The sequence below is a fragment of the Nelumbo lutea genome, chromosome 1, assembly GCF_056320005.1.
Source record: "Nelumbo lutea isolate HS-2025 chromosome 1, American lotus-T2T, whole genome shotgun sequence".
NCBI classification, from domain to species: Eukaryota; Viridiplantae; Streptophyta; class Magnoliopsida; order Proteales; family Nelumbonaceae; genus Nelumbo; species Nelumbo lutea.
The window spans coordinates 49173077-49200293 of NC_142684.1; the positions used below are offsets into that span (position 1 = coordinate 49173077).

A 27217-nucleotide genomic window follows, 5' to 3' on the forward strand; every position below is an offset into this window, starting at 1 on the left:
AATAATCACACGTGCCTTGGCCCTGGAGGAGTTGATTCCCTTATATAGCTGAACTGTTGTGGGGCTCACGAAACAGTTTCAAGGTCCCTGGCCTGAGTGGATGAAATCTGTTTCTACCTTAGTTGGGGATTAACAATATCTATCGTTACCGCCCGATCCAGGCGGGGAAAGGATAAGGCCTCCTGTTATGCGGCGTGATCCCGTAAGGTTCGGAGTTCGCTGAGAAGCTTCTGGGGTCGATTACGTCACTTCGGTTCCTGGGTCACAAACTGGTTTAGGTGCTGAGGTGCCTCCATATTGAGGTGCTTTCGTACCGAGGTGACCTTATGCCAAGGTAGCTTTGCACCGAAGTGACTGGGCACCCGAGCTCTGAAGACTGCCGATTAGGCTCTCCTCGCTGAGTTGTCATCCCACTAGCAGATCGCGTTCACGTGGCCTTCACTAATGAGGTCGTGCCAAATTACCCTCCATCAATATTAAATTTATAAAAATGAAATAAATAATATATTTATAAATGAATAAATAAGTAGCATATCTATGTTTATTATATATATTTATATAAATAAATAAATAATATATATATTGGATCAAATATTATTGAATCAGATAAGGGCCGAGTGATCTGAATTTGATTCGATTTCTAATCAGATCCAAAGATTTAAAATGGGGTTATTTGTATCCAAGAATATAGGATCAAACTTCAGATTGGATCATGATCTAATACATTTGCACTCGTACTCGAAACCAACTTACCATTAGTGAAATCTGCCCAACTCAGGTTGTATGAGTTTGAGTCATTTTTTAGTTTGGTTAGTTGGTTCAAAAATTTTAAACTTAAAAATTAAATTTGAAAATTAAATTCATGATATAAAATATTTTAGACTTAGAAATATGGGAATTTTTCCACTTTCTTGTATTTTAGACCTGACCATATATATATGATAGGGTCGTTCAATTTTTGTCAATTTACAAATGGCCAAAGCAAAGCTAATCTAATTTGGTCAGGTTCAGAAATTGTTGAACCAAAGTTGGGCAGAAATATTAGAAAATCAACTCTAGTTGAGTTGGTTGGTTTCATCAATATGATGAACAATGCTCACTGAATTTACTTCTTGTTATTTTTGTGTTGTAAAAGTAATTATTAATAGTAGTACACAAGGAAAATCTATATGCGAGCAAGATATGGTATCAAAAGAATTTTGACCAATGGAAATCTACCCATGAATTTTGATAAATAACACCTATTGACTACCACATTTATGATACTAGTTGATTGGTCAAAAATTTTTTGAATATCATATATTTTCTATATCATTGTTGAATTCAAAATATAATTAATTATTAATTATTTAAAATTTAAAAAATATAAAACAGTTGTATACTCTTATGTGTTTTTATTATTAAGCTTTTACTTAATAAATCTCATGCATCACATGAGTCCCCATTAGTTATAGCTTATAGGATGGATACGACTTTTGACGAATGTTGGCCTTCCTTCATTAGACCCATAACTTTTTGAGTTGAAATTGTCTACACTTTTTATTGGGCCAGCATACTATACTTCCTCATTTATAATACTCTGATATTATGATTGGCCCAATGTCCTGTTTTTCCTGCAAAATATTCCGACTATAATTTTCATTAAGGTCTCTCTATATCTGCTATTTAAAATGAAAATAAATTTTAAAATGTATATCTATATCTATACTACTAATAAAAGTGTGAATAGGCCTATCATTATGTAATTTTCATTGGACATAAATTACTTTTTAACTACTGAATCTCCTAAAAACAATTTTGTATTTTGTAAAGAAGAGCTATAATTAAGAAAGTTGATATTGTAGTAATGTAAAACGATACAATTCATGTTAATAGATGCCACATCATCCTTTATTAAAGTTCACCCCACAAAAAAAGAAGTACCATTACTTTTACATACACCATTAAAAACGTACTTTCTCCTCCCATTCAAAGGGCCGGGACAAATTTTACAAATAGAAAAAATTAATTATAAATATATGATGGGAAATAATGATTAAAGTAACAAAATTCCCATTTGATCAGTTATATAACACTTGTAGCATTTTTTTAGAAATTTTACTGAAACATGCTATTTTTTTTTTAAATTTCTTTTATTGATGAAAAAAAACTACTGAATTTGGTGTCTTGTACTCCATAAGGGATTTTTCCAATCCAATGCACTTGGACTCCATAAGGGATTTTTCTAAAACTACTGAATTTGTGACAGGTTGACAAGGCCAAAACTTTAATAGGATGGCTTTCTAACAAAAGAAAAAAAAAACAAGAGAAGACGACTTTTTAATTTATTTACATTAATTTATTTTCTAAAATATCAAAAAACAAAGTTTTTGTTTACTATAACTCTTTCACCTCCATGGCCGAAAAGATGATATTGGAAAGGCTTTGACCATTCAATACCCCATCATGAATTTTGATGAAAACCCATCTAATTGATTAACGTTCTAATTGATTAACGTTCTGATGATGCTAGTTGATTGCTTATAAGTTTTTCCAGTATCATGTATTTTTGACATCATACTCAGACCCAATAGGGAAAATAGGTTTAGATTATGTCCCTTTTTTTTACTAAAAGGTTCCTATTTTTTTGAATTTGATCACTTTTTTATTATGAGTAAAAATGTAATTGAAACCATTACTTTTATTAGTTCTTTCTAATCAATGTACGTTAAAGAAACAAGCTTTTTAGACTTTTTTTTCTTGATTAAAAACACCCCTACTTTGAATTTGGACCTTCTTTGATTGTTAGGGCAAAAAACATAATTTGAAACACTACTTTTCGCTTCATTTAATGCCCTCTTGTTTAGTCCTAAATTTAAGGTACTAACATCTGTTCTCTACGATCAAATCTTTTATGTGAAATATTTTTATTTCTCAAAAATAAATTAAATTAATATCCAATAATTTTAAAAGTACAAAATGTATGTGTTTATAATTGACAAGAAAATGAGACCATCCTTCAACCCGGATGGCAAGTAAGTAGTTAAATTATTGGGTTAATTAAATGGGTCAACCCAAGTTGTCATAGTTAAGTAATAAAAATTAAAGACAAATAAAATTATAAAAATGCAAAAAATGGAAAAGCTTGAGCACATATCTAATATTATATGTTTATCATATTAAAAAGATCAGCTTGATAAATAAGAACAATTTTTTTTTATTAATGATCAAAATGAAATACAAAATTTAAAAACTACCAAGAAACATAGCCATTTAATTTCCTATTCAAGGGGTGGGATAGCCATTTAATTTCCTATTCAAGGGGTGGGTCATGGTTCACCTTTTAGGTCAAATGGGTAAACCCATGATGTCATAATTAAATAATAAAAATTTAAAAAAGATAAAAGCATTGAATTATTAAAAAAACACAAGAATTGTGAATAAAAAATATGTATTCATTGTGTCAAAAAGAGTAGGTGTGATAAATAAAAATTCTTCTTATTAAAGATGAAAATAGAATAAAAAATTAAACCAACTTGTAAAGAAAACTATTTTCCATCTAAGCAGTGGTCAATGGTCCATAGGGGTCTACTTGGGCATGCCTAACTAGAGCCCAGATTGACCTACCTCAATTTTTTTTTTTTAAACATGCTGGGCTAAGATTTTCAATCCTTAGGTTGGATGGGCCCAAAAGTTTGGCCTTTTCAACTCTTAAGGTTGGGGTCGAACCTAGCCCTTAGACACATATTTGCACATATGCATACATATGTAAATACAAAAACACTTACATATATGTCAAAATATAGCTTGGGCTGATTTAAGAACATGAGCATGGCCTTGGATTAAACCCAACCCAAGTGCATCAAAAACCTGTGTAGTTGGGCTTGGACTGAACAAATTAGGCTTGGGATTGAACAACCTTAGACACAATTCTTAGGGTTTGAGCCTAGGTTGAACTTAAATCAAGTCCAACCCATCCAACTTGCACCCCCTAATGATTAAACCATTTGGGTAAAATGGGTCAACCAATGATGTCATAATTAAATATAACTATTAAAATATATAGAAGTAAAAAAAAGCTTATAGTAAAAAATTAGCGTATCTCAAATATTATAAATTTATCATATTAAACAAAGATAAGTGTGATAAATAAGAATTATTTTTATAAATAAATTAAGAAAATGGATTAGAAATTTTAATGCTGCCCAAACATGTTTTCTTCTCCTTCGAGTCAAATGCTCAACAAATGATGTCATAATTATACATGAAAATCTTAAAAATTGATGAAAACAATAAAGGAAAATACAAAAAAAAAAATTGCACAGATCTAATATCATATATTTATCATATAAAAAAATAGATATGATAATAATTATCACTTTTATCAACAATGGGAATGGAAATCAAAAATTTAAATCCACAACCACACCATGCTTTGATTATTTATCTTTTAATAATAGGTTTAGAAAAGGATGTCGAAATTATCATGTTTGAGCTATTACTGAAATTATCATGTGCAATGCACATATACATTTACTAGTATTAATTAAAAATCTATAATCTTTAATCAGAATTTTGAAAGATTGTATGGGATTAGTTGTACATCTTGATCCAATCATTAATTAGACGCAAGTTTTAACAGCCAAATGTAATTGAATCAGTTTTCATAGTCCATTGATAGCTCCAATCCCAACTGAGGAATAAAATATTGATACAATGTTCGGAATGATGAAAGGCATACTGTTAAAATAAAAATAAAAAGTAAGAATATTGGCCTGTGTCCATACAATGTTTGAATACTGTCAACGGCCACGCAGCACAGGAATTCGGAAGGCAAGTGTTTGCATTTCTTGTTGTTAATTAATGATGGCCTGTAGCAGAAAGGATTTCCGGAGATATCTTTACATCATTCAGTGTCGTTATAAGGAGTCGTCTGGAGCAAAGGAGAATTCTTCGATTTCAGAGGAAAGTTTAAGTTGTATTGTTGATCCACTTGACGAAACGACTAATTTTGTTCATGGATTATCCGTCATTTCTACTCAAATCAATCTTTGTTTCTTCTCCTCTTCGTTCCTTTTGTTTACCCTGGTTCTGTTGCCTTTATACATGTAGGTTTGCTTTTGTCTGCATGTCAATTGATCTTAGAATTGAAAAAGGTTACAGCTATTGGTGTCTTGTACAACCCAATAATTGATGAGGTAAGGTTTGCAAACACCAGTTACAATAAAGAAGCATATGGGGTAAGCCACCGGCTTATCATTAAGCATAGATATTAAAGCCTAAATAGTCATTAGGGCTAGGATTAGGGATTTGAAATTTGATTCTATCGAGGTTTTGACATGGTTTGAAATAGAACATTTAGGTTATGTTTGGTTTGAAGGAAAATGTAGGGAAAGGAAGGGTAAGGTAGGGAAAACTATACAAAGTATATAAAGGTTTCCCTACTTTTTCCTTCAAACCAAACACAGCCTTAATTAAAGTTTTGGTCAGATTTTAGGATGAAATTAAACTTTTAGGGAAAAAAAACCCTATAACAAAGCAACAAGTTTTGATTTTATAACTTTTTTTTTCACTCCTATTTCTTCTCAATTTTAATCGTAACTATACTCTGTTTCCTATTTTTATGTAGACCACCAAATCAATCCATGTGAGGCTAGAGGTTTTATTTGCTTTTTCTTAAAACAAAACAAAGTAAATTCTGAAATTTTGATTGTATGGCCCCCTTTGGATATGCCAATTCAGCTGCCAAGTATTAACAAAAACTTGTGATCCTAGGAAATTTAAAAAAAACCAAGAGAATCGGATTTTGCTTGTCTTCAAATGGATAGAGATTGAGGGCAGGAGTGCATAACATTTCTCTATTTTTCAGGCAACTTACAACGATTATGATAAGGATATGACCTTAACCTTTCAGTAGTTCAATAATTTCTTTGCAGCCTTTGAATTACTTTGTCACAGTTTCCAGATATTCATTCACTTTGCTAGGTCAATGCATTGTGTACTTTCAGCATGGTTAGGTATGCTCAAACAACAATTGGTAACTATCTATATCATAAGAATATGAAACTTTGATTTGTCTATTCTGGTCATGGTTTAAAGAATAGAGTTCATCTTGAGTCCATAATTGTGTCTGGTTTAATGATAATTTTTTGCAGCAAAAAAAAATCATAGAAAGTGAACTATTGATTGCAGGCAAGCTCTTCTACGATTCCAAATGGCTTTTTATAAGCTCAGCGATTGCATTTTCATCTGAAAATTCAATGCTTCCAAAAATACAAAAAATACAAGTAATAGTTTAAAATTATTTCAAAATGGCTTAACTACAATTTCCTAAATAGAATACTATTGAGGTACAGTCCTACATCCTCTCTTCTCTCACAATTCCATGCTCCACAATAGAATACAATCCTACAATTTCCTAAATAGAATACTATTGGGTTGCATTGGTTGTTTTCAAATCTTACATTCATCTTTTTCTTCCTGCACTTTTTTAAGATTTATTATATTTTCTATGGGTATGAGCATGTATTTGTATTTTCTTATAATGGTGATAACACCATTATCCTTTATCTACATGTCTGTGCTTATGCATGTACATGAATATTTATTTATATTAGACCCTCTCCAATAACAGAAAAACTGATAAAAAAAAACCCAACATAGGGTTTATGATGCAAAGAAAAAAAAAAACCTACAATAAGGTGACCGTCCCCCAAGGAAATTAAATTTCCTGGTCCACCTCTATTGAAAAGTCTGCATTATATCTACAATGCATACTTGGCAATGCCCCAATTAAATTTACTTAATTTATGCATTGAATAAAAATGACAAAATAGGATTCATTTATCTGAACCCATATAGTTTTTGTTTTTGGGAAGCTGACCCCATATAGCAGGATGGAGTGTTTCAAGTGCAACACTCCAAGGGACTTTGGTAACAGATAGATCTTCACGCTGAACATAAAATTTATAGTTTTGGGTAATGATCATAGTCACACATGAAAATTTAGTTTTCAAAAAACAATTGTTACGTATATGTTTCTTATTTTCCAAAATCTATCATCTTTGTTCTTACACATAAGTCTGCATTAATGGCCTCAAGGTTTCACATGGCAATTGGTCATAATACTTACGCCTCGTCTACTACTGTTGCAGCACTCAAGGATAGACTAGTTTCTTAATGGCCTCAAGGTTAGAACATCTCTGATCTTGCCATTATTTTACTTTGCCTCCTTGAGTTATGTATTAACTGAGTTGGCATTTCTACACTCCTTTACCTTAATCAGCATTATATCCTTTTATTCTCTAATAGCATGTGAGGGGCCTGAGGCTTTCTTATAAAATTGTTAACTTTTTTTGTAATATCAGTTTGTTAGAATTTACAAAATGGGGTCTGAAGCCTGTCCGTCTCACTGGAACGTATAGCAATTTAATGACTATGATTGAAGTCTTTATGGACTGCCATGAGTGCAAAAATCTGTACCATTTCATAATAATTGACCCCCTGTTCCTTCTTCAAGCTATTAGTGATGGTTTTTTCTTTGAAGAAAATCATTTTCTAGTCTGCATCTTTTTCAAAACCCATTTAGGCATTGGAGCTTCGATTCCTCTTGGAATGCATTAGTTCTAGATCTCTTTTATTGCTAACCCCTTGAGAGTTGAGACAATAAGGAAGCATATTAGCCATGAAATAGACATCCTAGTTCTAGGGATGGTTCAAAGGAAGAAATCTTACTTAAAATTCTGGGGATAGTTCATTCTTGGTTGGCAGTTTACCCTGTTAGACAGTTTTGTATGCCCTTAGCTTCAATCCGATTTGATATACTTTGGACATTTAGTGTAAATAAATAAAATGCATGTTTGATTCATGTTGTTTGGTATAATTCTGTGTAAGACCCTAAAACTGGACACTTATAGAGACTCGTGTTAGTTTTAAATGTTCACAGCCATTGGATAAGTCTGGGGAGATTTATCCTGCCAAGGCTGATACTGGTGTACCACCAAGTGTTGGGATGGCCTGTCTCGGCCACCAGGGTAAGACCCAAGGCACATGCAGTATGGGATTACTTGAATCCTTGAACCGGACCAGATTTCCAGTATTGCCCTGGACCTTGGAGATAGATGGGCAAAACTGGAAAGTTACACATGACCCCTAGACTCGATTATGACACTTCACTAGGTGTCGGATTGGACTACCTTTGATATGCCAATCAGTGAGATCCTTAGATGGGGATCAAAACCTGGGTATGTTGGGACAGTCTGAGAATTCATCTGACTGGGTGATCATAGTGACAGGATCAACCCCTTTGTCGAACAAAGGTAATGATCGGGAAAGGCACTCTCTCTGATGGAAACCAAACCGCCGGCAGTTGATTTCAATCGTTGGAATTTTGTTTTGCAAAAATTAATATACATATATATATACATATATATATATATACATATATATATACATACATATATATATACATACATATATATATATATGTATACGTATATGTATATGTATATGTACGGTTTCGAAATGTTTGCAAATGGTTTTAATTCCCGGGATCCATGTGAGTAGAGAGTGCGACACTGTTCCTTGTAGCCGAGGGAGAGGTCCTCTCTTGTCAAGCAGTGCTTGATCATTAAGGGCTAAGAGGTCAAGTGTAAGACCATTTAGGATAATACTTCTTGCACCTACCCACAGTCCCTGGGTTTTTTATAAGATGACTTGGCCCAAGGACCACTTAATGTAAGTGTTGGGCCCATAAGGTCTATATGATGGGCTAAGGGGTTTACTGAGTTTTTCAGTGAATTCGGCTAGGCCTTGTGACAAAGGCTGTGCCGAACCCATGTGCCTGGTGTGTAGATCAATGCTTGGGTCCCACGCCATACAAAAAAGCCCAACTGGGCAGCAGACTGGAAACTAGTTAAGCACTGAACACTTAATGGGCCAAAAGCCCATTTCGAGCTGGGCTGATATAATCACCCATCTATGGGGCGAATCTGAGATTTATGTTAGTAAAAGGATTGGGCCTTTAACCTTATCCACTCTGGGAGACCAAATTCAAATCAGATTTGAATCTGGTAATCCCCTGATAAGATCAGGAGTAAGCTAACTTAATCTACATATAGGATTAAGATAATCCCCTATCCAAATACTGATTTGGATTGGGATAACTCCTAATTAGGAGGTTTCTTAATCAAGAAGCAAAGAGGAGAAACCCCAAGAGAAATATATCAGATTTCGAACCAGGGGTTTAGAGAAAAGAAATTAACCTGCGAACTGAGATTAGATCTCACACAGACTCCAGAGAGAAGAGAAGTAGTTCAGTCATCTTCATCCCAGGAGTTCTCCTCCAGCTGCCGCCATTCCCTCTTGCAAGATTTGATCTTTGCAACAAAAGGAAGTCAAGAAATCAGTTCTTGACATCAATCTTGCAAGAAAGACTGAAAAAGATTCGGTGTTCAGAGTTTCCAAAGGGTTCTTGCGAAAGATCCAGTGTGTAGGACGCACCCTGCTGGTTCCGTTCCACCCACAGTTGTGTCATCTTCAGTAGGAGCGGATCTTGGTGTCTTCTTTGGGCATGAACACCAACTTTGGGAGATACTGTTTCTCCGAATCAGGTATAATCCTCCCTTTTTCTTTTTGGTTCAGATCTGGTTCGATTATGGTTCAAGTAGGATCATTAAATATTATATTCTAAATTTAGGGAATACAATTCCCAGTTGGGAGAAGGTAGGAAAATTTTTTAAATTCGCCCACCCATTCCGCAAACTTTTGGCGTCCATTAGATGGATCCTACCATTCTTTCAGTGGTATCAGAGCCACGGGTTCGAATCTTGAACCAAAAGAAAATCAGATCTGAACCTGCGCAGATGGATAGCAGCAGTTCTGCCAAGATTTGCACAGATTGTTTTCTTTATTTCAAGAAACTGTTTCTTGTTAAGGGCGATTGATCTGAAATTAATTTTATTAAATCCAAATTTTATTTAGAATTGTTCTTTATTTATTTTTGATTTAATGGGCTGTTCAAACCTGGAGATCGCAGTGCAGTTTTGGCGCAGATGGTCTGCGCACCCTTTTTCTTTATTCTATTTAATTCGGTCTGTAAATAATTTTTTTTTATTTTTCTAGACTGAATGTATAGGATTTGATCAAGAATGTAATAAATTAATAGAAATAGAATTTCTGTTTTTTATTTTTTTCTTGATTGAAGAAGAAGGAAGAAGAAGGCGGCGCTGGAGATTTGCAGATAGAGAAATCGCTTTTTGCGATTTGCAGTTTGTGAAACTGCAACTCTAGTGATTAACCTCTGTTTTATAGGTGGTGCGAACAGTCCATATTTGATTTGTGATTGCTTAAAATCAAAATTATTAATTTCAGATCTTTCATGAATTAATTCTTGAATTGAAAATCAGTTCCAGACCATTTCAGACTAGATTGGACCAAACCTATTTGGACCAAATCTGGGGTTCGAAGGGGACTATTTTTCAGTCCATTTTTCTCACACCTTTTGTTCCAAATCTAATGTTCAATTACAGGGATTAATTCGGCCCACCTGTAAAGCCCAGTTTTAAAAGGTTAAAACGGCAAAAGCCCACCCGTGTGAGAAAAGCTGTATGGGCCGAACTGCTAACTGCGATTCAGCCCATACACCTAGTAGACATTAATTGTTAATGTTATGGATTTTAAATGGACTATTCAATGGGCTTTACAACAGTTAATTGATTGGATCAATTCTTCCTTTACATGTGATGTTTGGATGTTTGATGTGTTGCGACCGTGGGCCATAAGCACTTGGCCCATGAAGACTCGTTAGTGGCTCTTGCGCGCACCATGGATGAATGTACATCATTGCCATGGTGTCCCTTAAGGTCATTGGATGACCCCTCCCTGCTTGGTGGGCCCCACAACCCTGAAAAGGGATGCGTACAGAACCCTAGCCGATTAAGGCCCACCAGAAATTTGACTTTATGAAAGTTAGTGGGAACCACTTTGGTTTGACCTAAAATTAGAACTAGGGCATAATTTTGTTCCCTCCAGCAAATATGAGTGCATGTGATAGGGAGATCCATATGATGGACTCTCTAAAGGCCTTCCGTCATTAGCACAATGATGGGTCCTTCAGTAATGAGAAAACGCACCATAAAATTGGGCTATCCATTTGCTGTTGGATCTGTCAGAGTGTTTCATAAGATGATTGGGGCGTCATAGACCGATGTGGGAGGGGCTTCACCAGAAAATGGGAACTCTCTCACGGTACCTTGGCGTAACCTGAATATGATGGGTGAGCACTCACTGGACAGAAAGGTTTACCTGAAAACGGCTCTAAACCTTGTCTGACAGAGGCCAAAGGGAAACTCATTTGATGAGTGGATATAATCCGTCACAGAAAGGTGGTTGGGTTATGCAGCTGAAACAGTTGGATTCACGCACCCCATGTGATTTCCCACATTTCTAGAGACTTTTTTTCGTCGTCTCCGTCACTGAGAAAGGAGGGAAGTCTCATAGATGAACAAATGGGAATGGAACATAGATTAAAAACCATGTCTATGTAGGTAACATGAATCAAACTAAGGTTGTGGACTAACGATTTTGCTGTTTTATCAGAAAATGGCAAACGGTCAATTCGCAAAACTTCTAGACGATAACAAGCTTAAGGGCCCAAACTATGCCGATTGTTGCAAAAATCTTATGTTGGTCCTAACTTCCGAAAAGTTAGATAAAGTGGTGAAAAATCTTGCCCCAGAGCGTCCGGGTGATAGGGCTTCTGAGGCCCGTAGGAGGGACTACCAAGATTGGGAGGATAAGAACTCCCTAGCCCGTTGTTTTGTCATTGCCTCACTAGACAACTCAATACAGAGGTAGTTCGATCAGATCGAACTATCCAAAGACATATTGGACAATCTAAAGACAATGTATGACCGCGCAGATGTCCAAGGGGCAGAAAGTTCATGACCATTGTCTTCGGATGATGGGCTACATTAACGAACTCGAAACCCTTGGATCCGGGCTAGATCTTGTACTTAAAGATTGTCTTTATGTACAAAACTTGAGAAGAAATTTGATTTATGTTTCTAAACTGTGTGCTGATGGATATACTGTTTATTTTAGTAATATGATTACTGTTAAACGGAATAACAAATTCATCGCATGCAGGGAACTGGAGAACAGTCTCTATGTTCTACATCCTTCTCTGGAAACTAACTTAACCGAAACTACATCGGTCGAAAATCCCAAGAAAAGAAATCGTGATACAGTAAATCCCACGTGCCTCTAGCATTACCGACTTGGCTATATCGGTATTGACCGAATCACAAGGTTGGTAAAGGATGGTCCTTTGGATTTTCTAACCGTAGAAAATCTTCCCACTTGTGAGCCTTGCCTTTAAGGTAAGATGACTAAGCGGCCATTTGACGGTAAGCCTGAAAGATCTGCAGGCACACTTGACCTACTGCATACTAATGTATGTGGTCCCCTAAGTGTTAGGACACGAAATCAACACGTGTATTTCATCACCTTTACAAATGATTTTTCTCGATATGGTTACATGTACCTAATGAGACACAAGTCTGAATCATTTGAAAAGTTCAAAGAGTTCAGACAAGAAGTCGAGAAACAGTTAGGGAGAGAAGTTAAGGCCCTTCGATCAGATCGAGGTGGCGAGTATCTCTCTGACGAATTCAGGGACTACTAAAAGGTCAACGGGATAGTGTCACAATTAGCTCCTCCTGCTACACCTCAACTCAACGGTGTTTCAGAGAGGAGGAATAGGACCTTGTTGGACATGGTCCGGTCACTTTTCGTACGCTCAGAATTACCCACATCCTTTTGGGGATACACATTAGAGACTGCTATCTACGTGCTGAATCGAGTTCCAACCAAATCAGTTCCGAAAACTCCATATGAACTATGGACCAGAAGGAAGCCAAGTGTAAGACACTTGAAGATTTGGGGTTGTCCTGCACATGTTAAAAGAACAAGTGCGGACAAGTTGGAATCCAAAACCAGTCGTTGCCTATTTATAGGCTACCCAAAGGATTCAGTGGGATATCTATTCTATGACCCAAGCGAACAGAAAGTGTTCTGCAATCGAAACGCCCAATTCTTAGAAATCGAATACATCCTGGACACCCATCATCAGAAAATAGTTCTTGATGAGGAGAGCTCAGGTGCAGTGGGAGATGTCCCACAAGTTCCACGTAGTGACCAACCTAGAAAATCCACTTGGGTATCTAGGCCACCAGTCCGATATGGTTATGACCAGGATAGTTACCTAGTGGAAGCCTTGACTAGTGAAGAGGATCCCGTGACTTACGCGGAAGCTATGTTAGACATAGATTCCCAGAAGTGAGTGGAGGCCATGAGAGCTGAGATGGACTCAATGGAGACCAATAGAGTTTGGACTCTAGTAGATCCGCCCTCCGGGGTAAAAGCAATTGGTTGCAAATGGATCTACAAGAGGAAGAAGGGCCCCGATAGCAGGATTGAGACCTACAAAGCTCGTTTGGTGGCGAAAGGGTACACTCAGAAAGAAGGTATCGATTATGAGAAAACATTTTCGCCCGTGGCCATGCTCAAATCCATTAGAATCCTGCTAGCTGTAGCAGCGTACCATGACTACGAGATTTGGCAGATGGATGTCAAAACTGCGTTCTTGAATGGAGATCTTAATGAAGATATCTACATGCAGCAGCCGCAAGGCTTCATTGCTGCTGGTCAAGAACACTTGGTATGTAAACTTAATAGATCCATATATGGACTTAAGCAGGCTTCTAGGGGTTGGAACATCCGTTTTGATTCTGCTGTCAAAACGTTTGACTTTGAGCAGAATCCGGATGAGCCCTATGTTTACAGGAAGTCCAGTGGGGATAAGATCATCTTTTTGGTGTTGTACGTGGACGATATCCTACTCATTGAGAATGATGTAGGAATGTTGACTTCGGTCAAGGTATGGCTATCACAACAGTTCTCCATGAAAGATCTTGGAGAAACTTCATACATACTGGGTCTTCGACTCTATAGAGATAGATCGAAGCAGATAATTGGATTATCCCAGGCTGTTTACATTGACAAAATTGTCAAAAGATATAGCATGGAGAACTCCAAGAAAGGAAACGTTCCTTTCAGGCACGGAGTCACACTCTCTCCAAGAAGATGTCTCCCAAGACTTCTGAGGAGATTGAGGGCATGAGAGACGTTCCCTATGCCTCAGCCGTAGGGAGCATCATGTATGCCATGCTGTGCACTCGCCCGGACACAGCTCAGGCGGTGAGTGTGGTAAGCAGATTCCAGGCCAACCCAGGGCAGGAGCATTGGACTGCTGTGAAGAACATACTCAAATACCTATGGAGGACAAAAGAGTTTTGTCTGGTATTCGAGGGTGGTTCACTACAAGTTCTAGGGTATACTGATGCCGATTTCCAATTGGATCCAGATGATAGAAAGTCTACATCTGGGTATGTTTTCACAATAGGATCGTGTGCTGTTTGCTGAAAAAGCAGCAAACAGGGGTCCACTGTAGACTCCACAACCGAGGCCGAGTACATTGCCGCAAGTGAAGCTGCCAAGGAAGCTGTGTGGATGAAGAAATTCATACACGAATTGGGAGTGATTCCGTCCAACACATCACCCATCCCGTTGTTGTGCGACGACAATTGAGCCATCGCCCAGGCTAAAGAGTCTCGGGCCCACTCGAAGTCAAAGCACATCGAGTGGAAGTACCATGTACTGCGGGAGATCGTTGGTAGAGGGGACGTCCTAATTCAGAAGGTAGCATCAGCGGATAATGTGGCAGACCCATTGACTAAGCCACTGATACAGAATGTGTTTGAGAAACACGTGGAAAGTATGGGACTCCGGCTTGTACCAGATTGGACCTAAGAGCAAGTGGGAGCTGTTAGACAGTTTTGTATGCCCTTAACTTCAATCCGATTTGATGTACTTTGGACATTTAGTGTAAATAAATAACGTGCATGTTTGATTCATGTTGTTTGGTATAATTCTGTGTAAGACCCTAAAACTGGACACTTATAGAGACGTGTTAGTTTTAAATGTTCACAGCCATTGGATAAGTCTGGGGAGATTTATCCTGCCAAGGCTGATACTGATGTGCCACCAAGTGTTGGGATGGCCTATCTCAGCCACCACGATAAGACCCAAGGCACATGCAGTATGGGATTACTTGAATCCTTGAACTGGACCAGATTTCCAGTATTGCCCTAGACCTTGGAGATAGATGGGCAAAACTGGAAAGTTACACCTGACCCCTAGACTCAATTATGACACTTCACTAAGTGTCGGATCGGGCTCCTTCGATATGCCAATCAGTGAGATCATTAGATGGGGATCAAGACCTGGGTATGTTGGGACAGTCTGAGAATTCATCTAAGTGGGTGATCATAGTGACAGGATCAGCCCCTTTGTCGGACAAAGATAATGATCAGGAAAGGCACTCTCTCTGATGGAAACCAAACTGCCGGCAGTTGATTTCAATCGTTGGAATTTTGTTTTGCAAAAATTAATATATATATATATATATATATATATATATATATATATATGTACGATTTTGAAATGTTTGCAAATGGTTTTAATTCCCGGGATCCATGTGAGTAGAGAGTGCGACACTGTTCCTTACAACCGAGGGAGAGGTCATCTCTTGTCGGGCAGTGCTTGATCATTAAGGGCTGAGAGGTCAAGTGTAAGACCATTTAGGATAATGCCTGATGGGCTAATCTTGCACCTGCCCACAGTCCCTGGGTTTTTTATAAGATGGTTTGGCCCAGGGACCACTTAATGTAAGTGTTGGGCTCATAAGGTCCATATGATGGGCTCAAGGGTTTACTGAGTTTTTCAGTGAATTCGGCTGGGCCTTGTGACAAAGGCTAGGCTGAACCCATGTGACTGGTGTGTAAATCAATGCTTGGGTCCCACGCCATACAAAAAATCCCAATTGGGCAGCAGACTAGAAACTAGTTAAGCACTGAACACTTAATGGGCCAAAAGCCAATTTCGAGCTGGGCTGATATAATCACCCATCTATGGGGCGAATCTGAGATTTATGTTAGTAAAAGGATTGGGCCTTTAACCTTATCCACTCTAGGAGACCAAATTCAAATCAGATTTGAATCTAGTAACCTCCTGATAAGATCAGGAGTAAGCTAACTTAATCTACAGATAGGATTAAGATAATACCCTATCCAAATACTGATTTGGACTGGGATAACTCCTAATTAGGAGGTTTCTTAATCAAGAAGCAAAGAGGAGAAACCCCAAGAGAAATATATCAGATTTCGAACCAGGGGTTTAGAGAAAAGAAATTAACCTGCGAACTGAGATTAGATCTCACACAGACTCCAGAGAGAAGAGAAACAGTTCAGCCATCTTCGTCCCAGGAGTTCTCCTCCAGCCGCCGCCATTCCCTCTTACAAGATTTGATCTTTGTAACAAAAGTCAAGAAATCAGTTCTTGACATCAATTTTGCAAGAAAGACTGAAAAAGATTCGGTGTTCAGAGTTTCCAGAGGGTTCTTGCGAAAGATCCAGTGTGTAGGACGCACCCTGCTGGTTCCGTTCCACCCACAACTGTGTCATCTTGAGCAGGAGCGGATATTGGTGTCTTCTTTGGGCGTGAACACCAACTTTGGGAGATATTGTTTCTCCGGATCAGGTATAATCCTCCATTTTTCTTTTTGGTTCAGATCTGGTTCGATTATGATTCAAATAGGATCCTTGAATATTGTATTCTAAATTTAGGGAATACGATTCCCAGTTGGGAGAAGGTAGGAAAATTTTTAAAATTCGCCCACCCATTCCGCAACCTTTTGGCGTCCATTAGATGGATCCTACCATTCTTTCATACCCTTTGTTTAGAAATAGACATCCTAGTTTTCTTTGATTTGGAATTTCTTTTTGTAAGGAAAAGTTAATGTTTTGGGCATCGGATTGTAGGGAGCAGAGTTTTATATCATTTGTTCAGTTATTATTGAAATTCTTTACATTATAGTTAAAAAAAGATAAGGAAGCACATTGGCCATAAGAATAATATATGAACAAGTTATAGGGAGATTGAAGAACTGGAACCAAAAAAAGTATAAGCATAAAGTGTGTACTGTAAAATAGAATGGAAGAACATTACTGTGATCATTGTAATATTGTAATGGTCAACATGTGATAGCCTTCCTAGTAGTTATGCCAAATTTGGACAAAGGCATTTTGTAGATGATCTAATAATTTACCCAAAAGTTGGAGTTAAAACCATTCACGGGAAAAGCCTAGTTTAGGGAGCTTGGAACTCAAAAATAAACAGTAGCTCTCATAATAATAATTATTGGTTAGCAACCAAGTCCCAAATGTTGTGTAGACTCAACCGCTCTGGAAAAACTGAATATATCCAATCAACCCTTCCATTTTTGTTACATGTTGATTACTACCATTACATTCTTCTCCATTTCATCATATGGGGAATTTCTTCTTTTCTGATCCTATCTTAGCTTTGAAAAGGGCAAGGATTGGTAGTTTCTAGTATGGAGGAATGTATCATATATTTATATGGAATTTAATCTCTTAGGCTAAAGGCACTTTAGGAGTTTTAATTTCCACCACATATGAGCGAGTTGGTCCAACCTCACAAAATGTAGAACAGACTTCTATTGTTAGCATATTGTTGTCTTACAAGGGTTATGGATGTCTCCTTGGCCAATTGATGTTTAACCCAAATTTTAGACTTCCAGCACTCTTATTAGATGCTCAGTGTGTTATGGATACTGTAGGTATATAGTGCTCACTCAGTCCTTCAAAGTACAAAAGATACCAAATCGATACCATATGGATGCTCGCAATGAGCCCACAACTCATTGATCGCCTGCGATGAACGTACGATTCATCGCACTTTTGTGATGAACTCATACTTGGCACGAGCCAAAACGGACTTTAGTTGATGAAAACCTAAGATGCACTTTATATGCATGCACTTCTGCGATGAACCTTGGATGTGCACAACCTTGCAATAAACCTCAGGTATGCGCAGTTCTGCAAAGAACTTCGGAGGCACGTGACCTTGCGATGAACTTGAGATCATTACAGAACAGCGGGTCGCCGTGTAAGTTATGTGTGTGATAAGTGCCACATAGGTTAGTAAAAGAAAGCACCCACCATATGATGACACCACCAGCACCACGTCGGTTAAATTGGATGCAAAAGGAAGTAGTACGCGTGGATTATGAGAATCCTCGAGTGAAAGTAGTGCTCTTTAATGACCGACAATGAATCTAATATTCTCTTTCCCAATAGAAATCGAGCACTTTTGGCTCCTTCCTTTTGGGACCTCATAACGCAAGCTATTCATTCGACCATTGATCCATCCAATCATTAGATTCCTTGCTAAACCGTCTCTTCATTTTTTCTAGCCCTAACCCTTTAGTTGATTCCCTGTTTTTGGTCTTCCTTTGTCTTTCAAGGAGACCACTCTCACATAACCTAACCACATCACCTACATTAGAATCTCTTGTTGCTTCCTTGATCACAAAGGATGGCCACATGTAGAATCAACCTTTCACTGATCCTGAAGAAGACAACACCATCACGGAAGATGCCAACCCAGAGGTTGGAAACCAGTACGAGACGGAGATGGCCAACCAAGTCGATATTGAAATCCTTTCGAATAAGGTGTATAAATTCGAGACTCGATTCGAGGCCCGGTTTGATAGAATCGAGCAGATGTAGAATGAAACGAGGGCCGCTCTACAGATCCTCCTCCGACAGGCGGCCTGAACCGAACAATCTCCCTTCACCCCAACCGTCGCTCCTACAACCATCCTTGCCAATCATCACGCCTCCAACCCTAATCCCACCGTGCCTGACCAGCCCATCAGAGCTAATCCAATGCCCACACAAACGGGGCATCCCACCATTGGTCAGTCCCGAATCCTTCCCTTAGTGGACCCGGTAACAAAAGTCCCGCTCAGCCGGGACAAGCTGAGAAAATATGTTCAGGGGCTAGTAGTGGAAATCCGTAACCAAGCCCAAGCTTCGGTCGTTTTACAAAAACCCTACTCCGACCGAATCTTGTACAAACCTTACCTTGCAGGCTACACTCCTCCCCAACGGTGGCCGCAATACGACGAGCAAAAGGGAAACCCACAAGAGCACATAAGTAAGTTCAAGGGTGCCTTGGGATCCTTCGCTCTTGATGGAGATCTTAAGGTCTGCAAGTTCTCTAAGTCCCTGACAGGGCCCACGTATACCTAGTTCGTCAATCTCACCGCTGGAAGCATTGACTCATGGGTCGAACTTGCCAAAAGATTCCTATAAAATTGGTTTGATGTGGACGCTTTTTATGGGGAAGACATATCACCGCCGACAGCAACAGTAAAGGGAGCAAGATTTGTTGATTCTCATCTTATCTAATTCTAGCTAGATACAGTTCTTATCTTATCTGCTCAGTATTGTTTTCAATAGTTTGGATTAGTAGGGAGTCTTATCTTATCTTATTAGTTTAGTAGGACAGATTAGTAGGGAGTCTTCCTAATTATCAAGGAGTCTTCCTAAAAGTAGGACTCTTATCTCTTGTAATCTCCTATTTAAGGAGCTGATATTATTCAATAAAGGCATCGAAAATTTCAGTCAAGAAAGAGAGCAAAAGGAGAGTTGGTGATCTCTTGAACAAATCACCTTTAGGGCGGCAAGATAGGTTCTTCAAGAAAAGGGAGGAACAAGGGAAACAGAAAACATGAGGTTTTCCCCGTGGACCGACCCGTGACGAGATCCTATTCCTGGGCCCATAACAATTTGGTATCAGAGCAAGGCGTCATGGGTGACCTTGAGCAATTGAAGACTAGGGTTCAGGGTCTGGAGCTCATGATCGTGGAAAACAGCACGGAGGTGCGCGAGATCAAGGACGACGTCCGAGAATTAAGGCTCTTGATGGAGTTACTTTTCCAGCAAGGAAAGGAATCCAGAAGGGGCTGCAACCACAAACGGCCATCGACCAGACATGGCAGAATCGTTCGGCGAGCAGCAGGTCATTGCCCAAGGAGCCGCAATCGTTCTCAAATACAGCATGCTGGAGTTTCCTTCCTATAATGGCGCTAGCGATACCTTGGGATGGCTGTACAGATGTGAGCAGTTCTTTCACAACCAACGGACAGGGGCCAGCGACAAGGTAAGCTTAGCCACATTCCACATGACGAAGGAGGTGCAGCTCTGGTTTTATAAATTGGAGCAGGAGGAACCCAGGCTCAATTGGACCCAATTCAAATCCTACTGCCTTCTCAGATTTGGGCCCCGATTAACAAGCAACCTATTAGGCGAACTAATCAACCTCAAACAGATGGGAACGGTGGCTGAATATCAGCGTCAGTTTCAAACCCTCCTTGCAAGAGCATCATCGGTACGACCAGACCAGCAGGTTGACATGTTCACCGCGGGGTTAGCAGAAACCTTGAGGGTAGATGTGGAGATGCAAAATCCCCCCAATCTGGTTACTGCTATGAATTTGGCTCGCGCTTTTGAACGCAAGCTGCAACTCAACCGCGGAAGTATCAGTATAGGGCAGCCTCCAGCAACATGGGCATCCCCGAAACCACTCGGAATGGCTCCATCTTCAACAGCCAACCAAGAACGGAAACCACAAACGAGCAACAATTCTAGATCAGCATCCAGTGTGGGGAGCAGCGTTGTTGCACCCCCTATTAAGCACTTGTCCAGGGCTGAGATGGTGGAACGTAGGGCAAGGGAACACTGTTTTAATTGTGATGAACTTTACTCCACAGGGCACAAGTGCAAGAGACTTTTCTACCTCCTGGTGGAACAAGAGGAAGATGAGGATGAACCCTCTTCATTGGAACCCGATCCAGGAGGGCAAAATCATTCCACCTATCATGGATTCTTTTGACTGTGTTTCAAGACACCCATCCTGAATTCGAGCTTGAGGATAAGCTCTTAGTCCAAGAGGGGAGTAATGATGTGGACGCTTTTATTGGGAAGACATATCACCGCCAACAGCAACAGTAAAGGGAGCAAGATTTGCTAATTCTCATCTTATCTAATTCTAGCTAGATACAGTTCTTATCTTATCTGTTCAGTATTGTTTTCAGTAGTATGGATTAGTAGGGAGTCTTATCTTATCTTATCAGTTCAGTAGTATGGATTAGTAGAGAGTCTTATCTTATCTTATCAATTCAGTATGATAGATTAAGGGAGTCTTATCTTATCTTATCAGTTCAGTCTTATCTTATCAGTTCAGTAGCATAGATTAGTAGGGAGTCTTCCTAATTAGCAAGGAGTCTTCCTAAAAGTAGGACTCTTATCTCTTGTAATCTCCTATTTAAGGAGCTGATATTATTCAATAAAGGCATCGAAAATTTTAGTCAAGAAAGAGAGCAAAAGGAGAGTTGGTGATCTCTTGAACAAATCACCCTTAGGGCGGCAAGATAGGTTCTTCAAGAAAAGAGAGGAACAAGGGAAAACAGGAGGTTTTCCCCGTGGACCGACCCGTGACAAGATCCTATTCCCAGGCCCATAACATGGTTCACCCTGGAGAGGAAGCTGACGATGACCGACTTGTGGAACAAGAGAGCAACGTACAGGGGAAGATCTCCTAGCATATGTAGTGTAGTTTCAGAAGTTAACTCACTATGTCTTCAAGGAGAATGCCACGAAGAAGGGCTTCGTTGAACAGTGCGTACAGGGGATGTAGCCTGCCTATAGAATAGGCATCGAGAACGTGCAAGTGGACACGTTCAATCAACTATGGAGGTGTGCAAAGAGGACAGCGTGTGTGAGCGTCGGAAAAAAAAGGCTCACTTGCCACCTGGGCTGAAAATGGAGTCGCCACCCATCAGATGTAGAAATGGAGGTGATGGGACCTCCAGGAAGGGTGTTAAAATTATTTATCGCTTTGTAGTGACTCCAAAGCCCGAGGCACCGGCTAAACCAGCCTAGGTAAGACTCAAATGGGAGAGGGAAGGGGTTAGGCACCCCCTCCCTGTCCAAAGGTGGGGCCCACATGGTGATTTCTAGGCAAATGTAATACAATTAAACATGCAGAATAACAATAAAGAAAATAAACCAACAAGAAAAAAATAAAAAAATAAAAAGCCTACGCAAAAGAAAATGCTCCTTTTTTATTTACATATATTTATTTATTTTCTTTATTATTATTATTTTTTTTTATTTTGAATTATTTATTCATTTATTTTATTTTCTTATGGAACCCTATTTATTTATTTATTGTTCATAATTACTTTTTATATTTTTTGAAAATTTGTTTTACATTTTTATTTTTTTTATTTTTCTTTTTCTTCTCTCTCTTTTTTTATTATTTTATTTTACTTCACTTTTCTATTATTGTTTCTACTTTCAATAGCTTATTCTCCCATGAAAATATATCCTATCTATCAAGCTAAACACCTGCATCTATTGATCACATTTGTTATTACAGATTTTCACTTTTATATCTTTTTTATCAATCTGTTTCGTTTTTCTATGACTGAGATTCTTCCCATCTCATCCTAATCCGCATACAAATGTGGATCATTCCAGCTCTGTTAACTTCTTCTTTCTTGAATTAATTTTATTTCTGATAAAATGAATCCCGGTAATCCAAACCCTCCCACTGACTATCAACTCCGACTATAGTTCACTGTCACTATAACAACTAATCAGATCTGATGCTTCTCATTTCATCTTCATTAGAAGAAAAGGAACCCGATGACTGCTTCACCCAACTCCCAAGAAAACACAGTGATAAAATATCAAATAACACAAAAGAATTCTAGTGCTAGCATCAATTTTAATGACATAAATATGGCAAATAGTAAGCTTGTTGAACACATGTTTCAGAATCTGAAATCTCAACCCTCGCACTTAGACTAAAAATAATACAAGAAATGAGCAAATATTCTGTAGAATGAAGCAAGAGAAAACATAGCAAACAGGAGATTAATCATCAGAGAAAATAGGGGATGCTCGAATCCACACTTAATGAAATTGGAATGCACTTTAATTCTAACACAAACGCACACAGCGATCATAAGAACAGAAAGCTAAAAAGAAGCATCGAGACAGAACTTAGAAAACTAGTAGAGACTGTAACTAGCTACATTGCCCTTTTCTCTCTCTTAGATCTCAACACATCAGGGGTTGAAAATGAAGTGTCTAAGAAAATAAGAAAAGAAATCACGGACTTACCCGAGATATGTTCGGCCTGAAATCGAATGATTGCTGATCGGGGAATTGAGAGAGTAGACGAGGAAGGTTCGAGAAGGCACTGAATCCTTGCTTCTAATCCCTGAGATTACACGGTTGAGCTGTTGCCGCTATCAAAAACTTGGACTACTGAGCCTCCGTAGTAAGAAGAGGGAGGCTCGCAGCCGTTGTAACGAGTTTGATGGAGAAGACGATGAATAGTGCTCTCCACAGTGATTTTTTGATAAGGGCAAAGATGAAGTATTCGGGCCTTTTTTAACGTGAATGGAGTGAAGAGGAGGAGGACAATAAATGTCAAACGAAAGGAGAGAATGAGGAATAAAGTTGGTCGTCGTTGCTTTGAGTTGCAGCAGCAATCTGGAAGAACAGGGGAGAGAATCAAGAAGAAGAAGAAGAAAAAAGAGGGGGGAGGAGGAAGGAGAAAGAGGGAGAAACCGATGAAGGGTGGGTTTTATCGCCGAGCTGCTGCCGCTCTGGTTCGAATAAAGAGGGAAATGAACAGTGCCTCCAAACTGTGGATTCCCCCTCTCTCTCTCTCTGCTTCCTCGCTTAGGGCGAAAATGAAGGGGTCGGTGTCTTTTAAATGGTGCCAGGAGGTGTTTTGTAAATTTTGGGAAATTAGAGGGTATTTTGGTAATTTTCGACAAATTGAGTTAAACCGAGTCCAGAGGTTGAACCGGGTTCTTGGTTCAAATCGGGGTTTTGGATGAATGGTTGAGAATTTGGGTGAGGAAGGTGGAGGGTTGAGATGGGTCTAACCGTTGATGGGGTTCTGCGTGTGAGGGCTAATAAGAACGACCAAAATGGAATCTTTTTAGATGAATAGGCAAGTAGGGGTAGTTTTGAATGAAATTTCATGGGGTGGGGTTTTTGGACATTCTGAGTCGATTGGTGGGGCTAGATTGAACCAACTGGGCCTGGATTAGTTAGATCTGGAAAGGGTTTGATTTAGTTAATTTGGGGCTTCGAAATAGAATATTTGTGTGATCGAGGGTAAATGAAGGTTTTTTGGGTTGGAATTTCATATGTAGGGAATTTTTTTGGTATTTTGGGGTGATTGGAAATGTTTGATTGGTTTAGATGTGTTCGGATCAAGTGGATATGAGTTGTAGGTACGAGAATGATCGAAATTGAATCTTTGTTTGATGGATGGGTAAAAGAAAGAATCTTGAGTTCAAATTTCATGGGTAGGTGTTTTGGGATGTCTCGGGTCTGATGGTTGTGTCTAATCTAATGGTTCAGGTGGTGTAAGTGGGGTCGATCGGGGTCACCGGATAGGTATAGAATAGGTTTAACGGTGGATTTAAGGGCTCTTGGGATGAAATTTGGGTGTTTCGGAGAGGTTGGAAGGATCTGATCGGGTGTTTGGGGTGAATTGGAGGCTCAGGTGGCGGACTGAGCAAAAATTGGATGCTGATAACTGCCCTTCTTTGTTGTGAGGTTAGAGATTACGAAATAACAAAGACTAAAAAGAAGCACATAGAGATTTTTGCGAAGGGCAGAGTTGGAAGAGGGGCGAGACAAGGAAAGAGAGGTGAGATGAAAATGAGTTCATATACAACATTATTTCATCATGTTCAGACCATTTTATTCTTGGCAAAGTGACCTCTCCTAGGTATCAAGAACCTTTGGAATCATGGTACATTTGCCATAAAAGAAAACAATAAAAACAAATGATAATATGAAAACTACTTATTTTGAAAAAAAAAAAAAAACCCTCCTAGGTATCAGAAACATTGTGGAATCAGGGTACATTTGCTATAAAGGAATACATCAAAATCCATTAACAACACAACATTGATAATAATTCAAGAGTAGAATATTTAAGCTTATTGCAAAGCGCAATCACAATATAAGCACATATTCTTTAGAAAGCATTTTAAAATCCTTGGTAAAACATTTCAAAAGCTTGACAGAGGTTTTGTGGTTGATATAGCGTAGCTGCTCTCTTGATAGGCGAAAGGCATCCTTCCATTGTAAAAGCAGTCTGCGCTAAAAAACTCGATAAAGCACTAAAAAAATCTGATGAGAATGCAAAGTATTGTGCTTTCAAGTGCATGGCAGTGTCCTATATAATGAATGCATGATTAATATGATATATTGAGTTAGTATTTTCCTTTGTACTACTTGGGGAATGATAGAGAATTCCAACTCATTAACAAAAACATCAAAGGTTATGAGATTGTTGGACATGCTGCCATATGCCTAGAAATGAAGGAGAACCTGTCATCAAGATTTTTATTGCCAAGGTTTTTCTTCTCTTCTTATTCTTTTTTTTTATTGATTTTTTTATATGCTATGTTGCAAAACATGTTGTGCCACAACTCAAATAGTAATGTGTTAAGAACAAAAAACAACAAAATTTATGATATGCGATGACACGAAACAATGTTAACCTCTTCACCACAAAGGGCTTTGATGTCATGAAAGATTTTAATGCCATGAGGGACTTTAGTGCCTCAAGTGGCTTTAGATGTCGCGAAGGACTTTGGCGTCATGAAGGGCTTTAGATGTTGTAACAGACTTTACTGTTGCAAGGTACTTTGACGTCGTGAGGGACTTGAATGCCACGAGGGGCTTTGATGCCATGAAGGGCTTTGATGTTGTAACGGACTTTGATGCCGCAAGTGACTTTAACACTGATATAATTCAAATGAATGACTTTAACAAATTTAATGCACGATAAACCATGATGCAATTATCAAATGTCATGCTATGCCATAATGCAATTATCCAAAAAAATTCGACATTCTTTTATGAGGGACTTTGGTGCCATGAAGGACTTTAATGCCACATGGGACTTTCAAATAAATTTAAACTAGATGAATGATTTTAACAAACGATTTTCAAATCTAATGTGCGATAAGCCACGCTGCAATTAACAAATGTCATGCTATGCCATGATGCAATTATCACAAAACTTTGATTATCTACCATGAAAGACTTTGGTGCCATAAAGGACTTTAATTCCGTAACTGAAAGGGATGAGATATCCATCATATGGATGGCCGAACCTTGCAGGAAGGTTAAGCGAAATTTCAAAAAATTTCTTTACCCCCATCTAAGAATCCTATTCCCAATTTAGAAAACTGCATTTTCAAGGTTCATTCTTGTAACCAAACCGGACCAAATTTGAAACCAAGATTAGGGAGGGATATACCTGATACGGAATCCATGCAAAAGGCTCCTCCAAACGTAGGTGTTCATGCCCAAAGAGTATACCAAACCCTCCCTCCACTGAAGATGACACATCTTAAGATGAGGCAGGATAAACAGGTAGTTCTTCACCACGAGTTTGTGATTCTTCAACAAGAATCAAATGGGGTAGTTAGCACAACTTCAAAATCGTTTCTTCTAGTAAAAACAATATCAATATCAAATCTTGATCAGATTCGAAAAGTGTAGATCGAACAGGGTAGGGTGACAAGAGCAGGGAGAAAAAGGACTGAAGGCAAAAATTAGTCAAACTGAGTTGTCTTCTGTAATGTCTGTGTGTCTTTTTCAGGTCCCCTGCTCTCTATTTATAGTCTTAAAGATGCAACCTCCTAATCTGATTAGAAGTCTCTTGATCCAAATCTTTATTTCGATCTGAACTCTTTAAGTGACAAGGATAATCCCTTATCTTATTTGCAGTTCAAGATCAGCTCATTCCTAATCAAATTAGGACTTCCCTGATCCAAACCTTTATTTGGATCTGAACTCTTTAAGTGGATAAGAGTTATCCTCTTATCCTTATCTGTTGATCCAAGCCCAGATCCGCCCCTATTTAACTAATCCAATTAACCCAGTTCGAAATGGTCTTTAAGCCCATTAAGCTTTCAGTTTCACTTCCTTTTAATGCTGGCTAGCTTGGCTCTCTTTGTATGGTGTGGGACACTAACATTGATCTACACATCATCCACATGGGTTCAGCCTAGCCTCTGTTACAAGGCCTGGTCGAATTCACTGTTGAACACAGTGAACCCCTTGAGTCCATCACTATGGGCTCTTAATCGGTCCAACATTTACACTAAATGGTCCTTGGGTCTAGCCATTTTATG

The 27217-nt window shown here is 38.6% G+C and overlaps 1 long non-coding RNA gene across 1 annotated transcript; it reads right to left on the bottom strand.

Moving 5' to 3' along the window:
- Positions 1-4612: 4612 nt before the first annotated feature.
- Positions 4613-23728, bottom strand: LOC148874576 (uncharacterized). The gene is made up of 2 exons (XR_016105610.1): positions 23160-23728; positions 4613-5103 (listed from the first exon to the last, which is right to left on the bottom strand). It is a non-coding gene; the product is annotated as an uncharacterized LOC148874576 (long non-coding RNA).
- Between the last annotated feature and the right edge of the window lie 3489 nt (positions 23729-27217).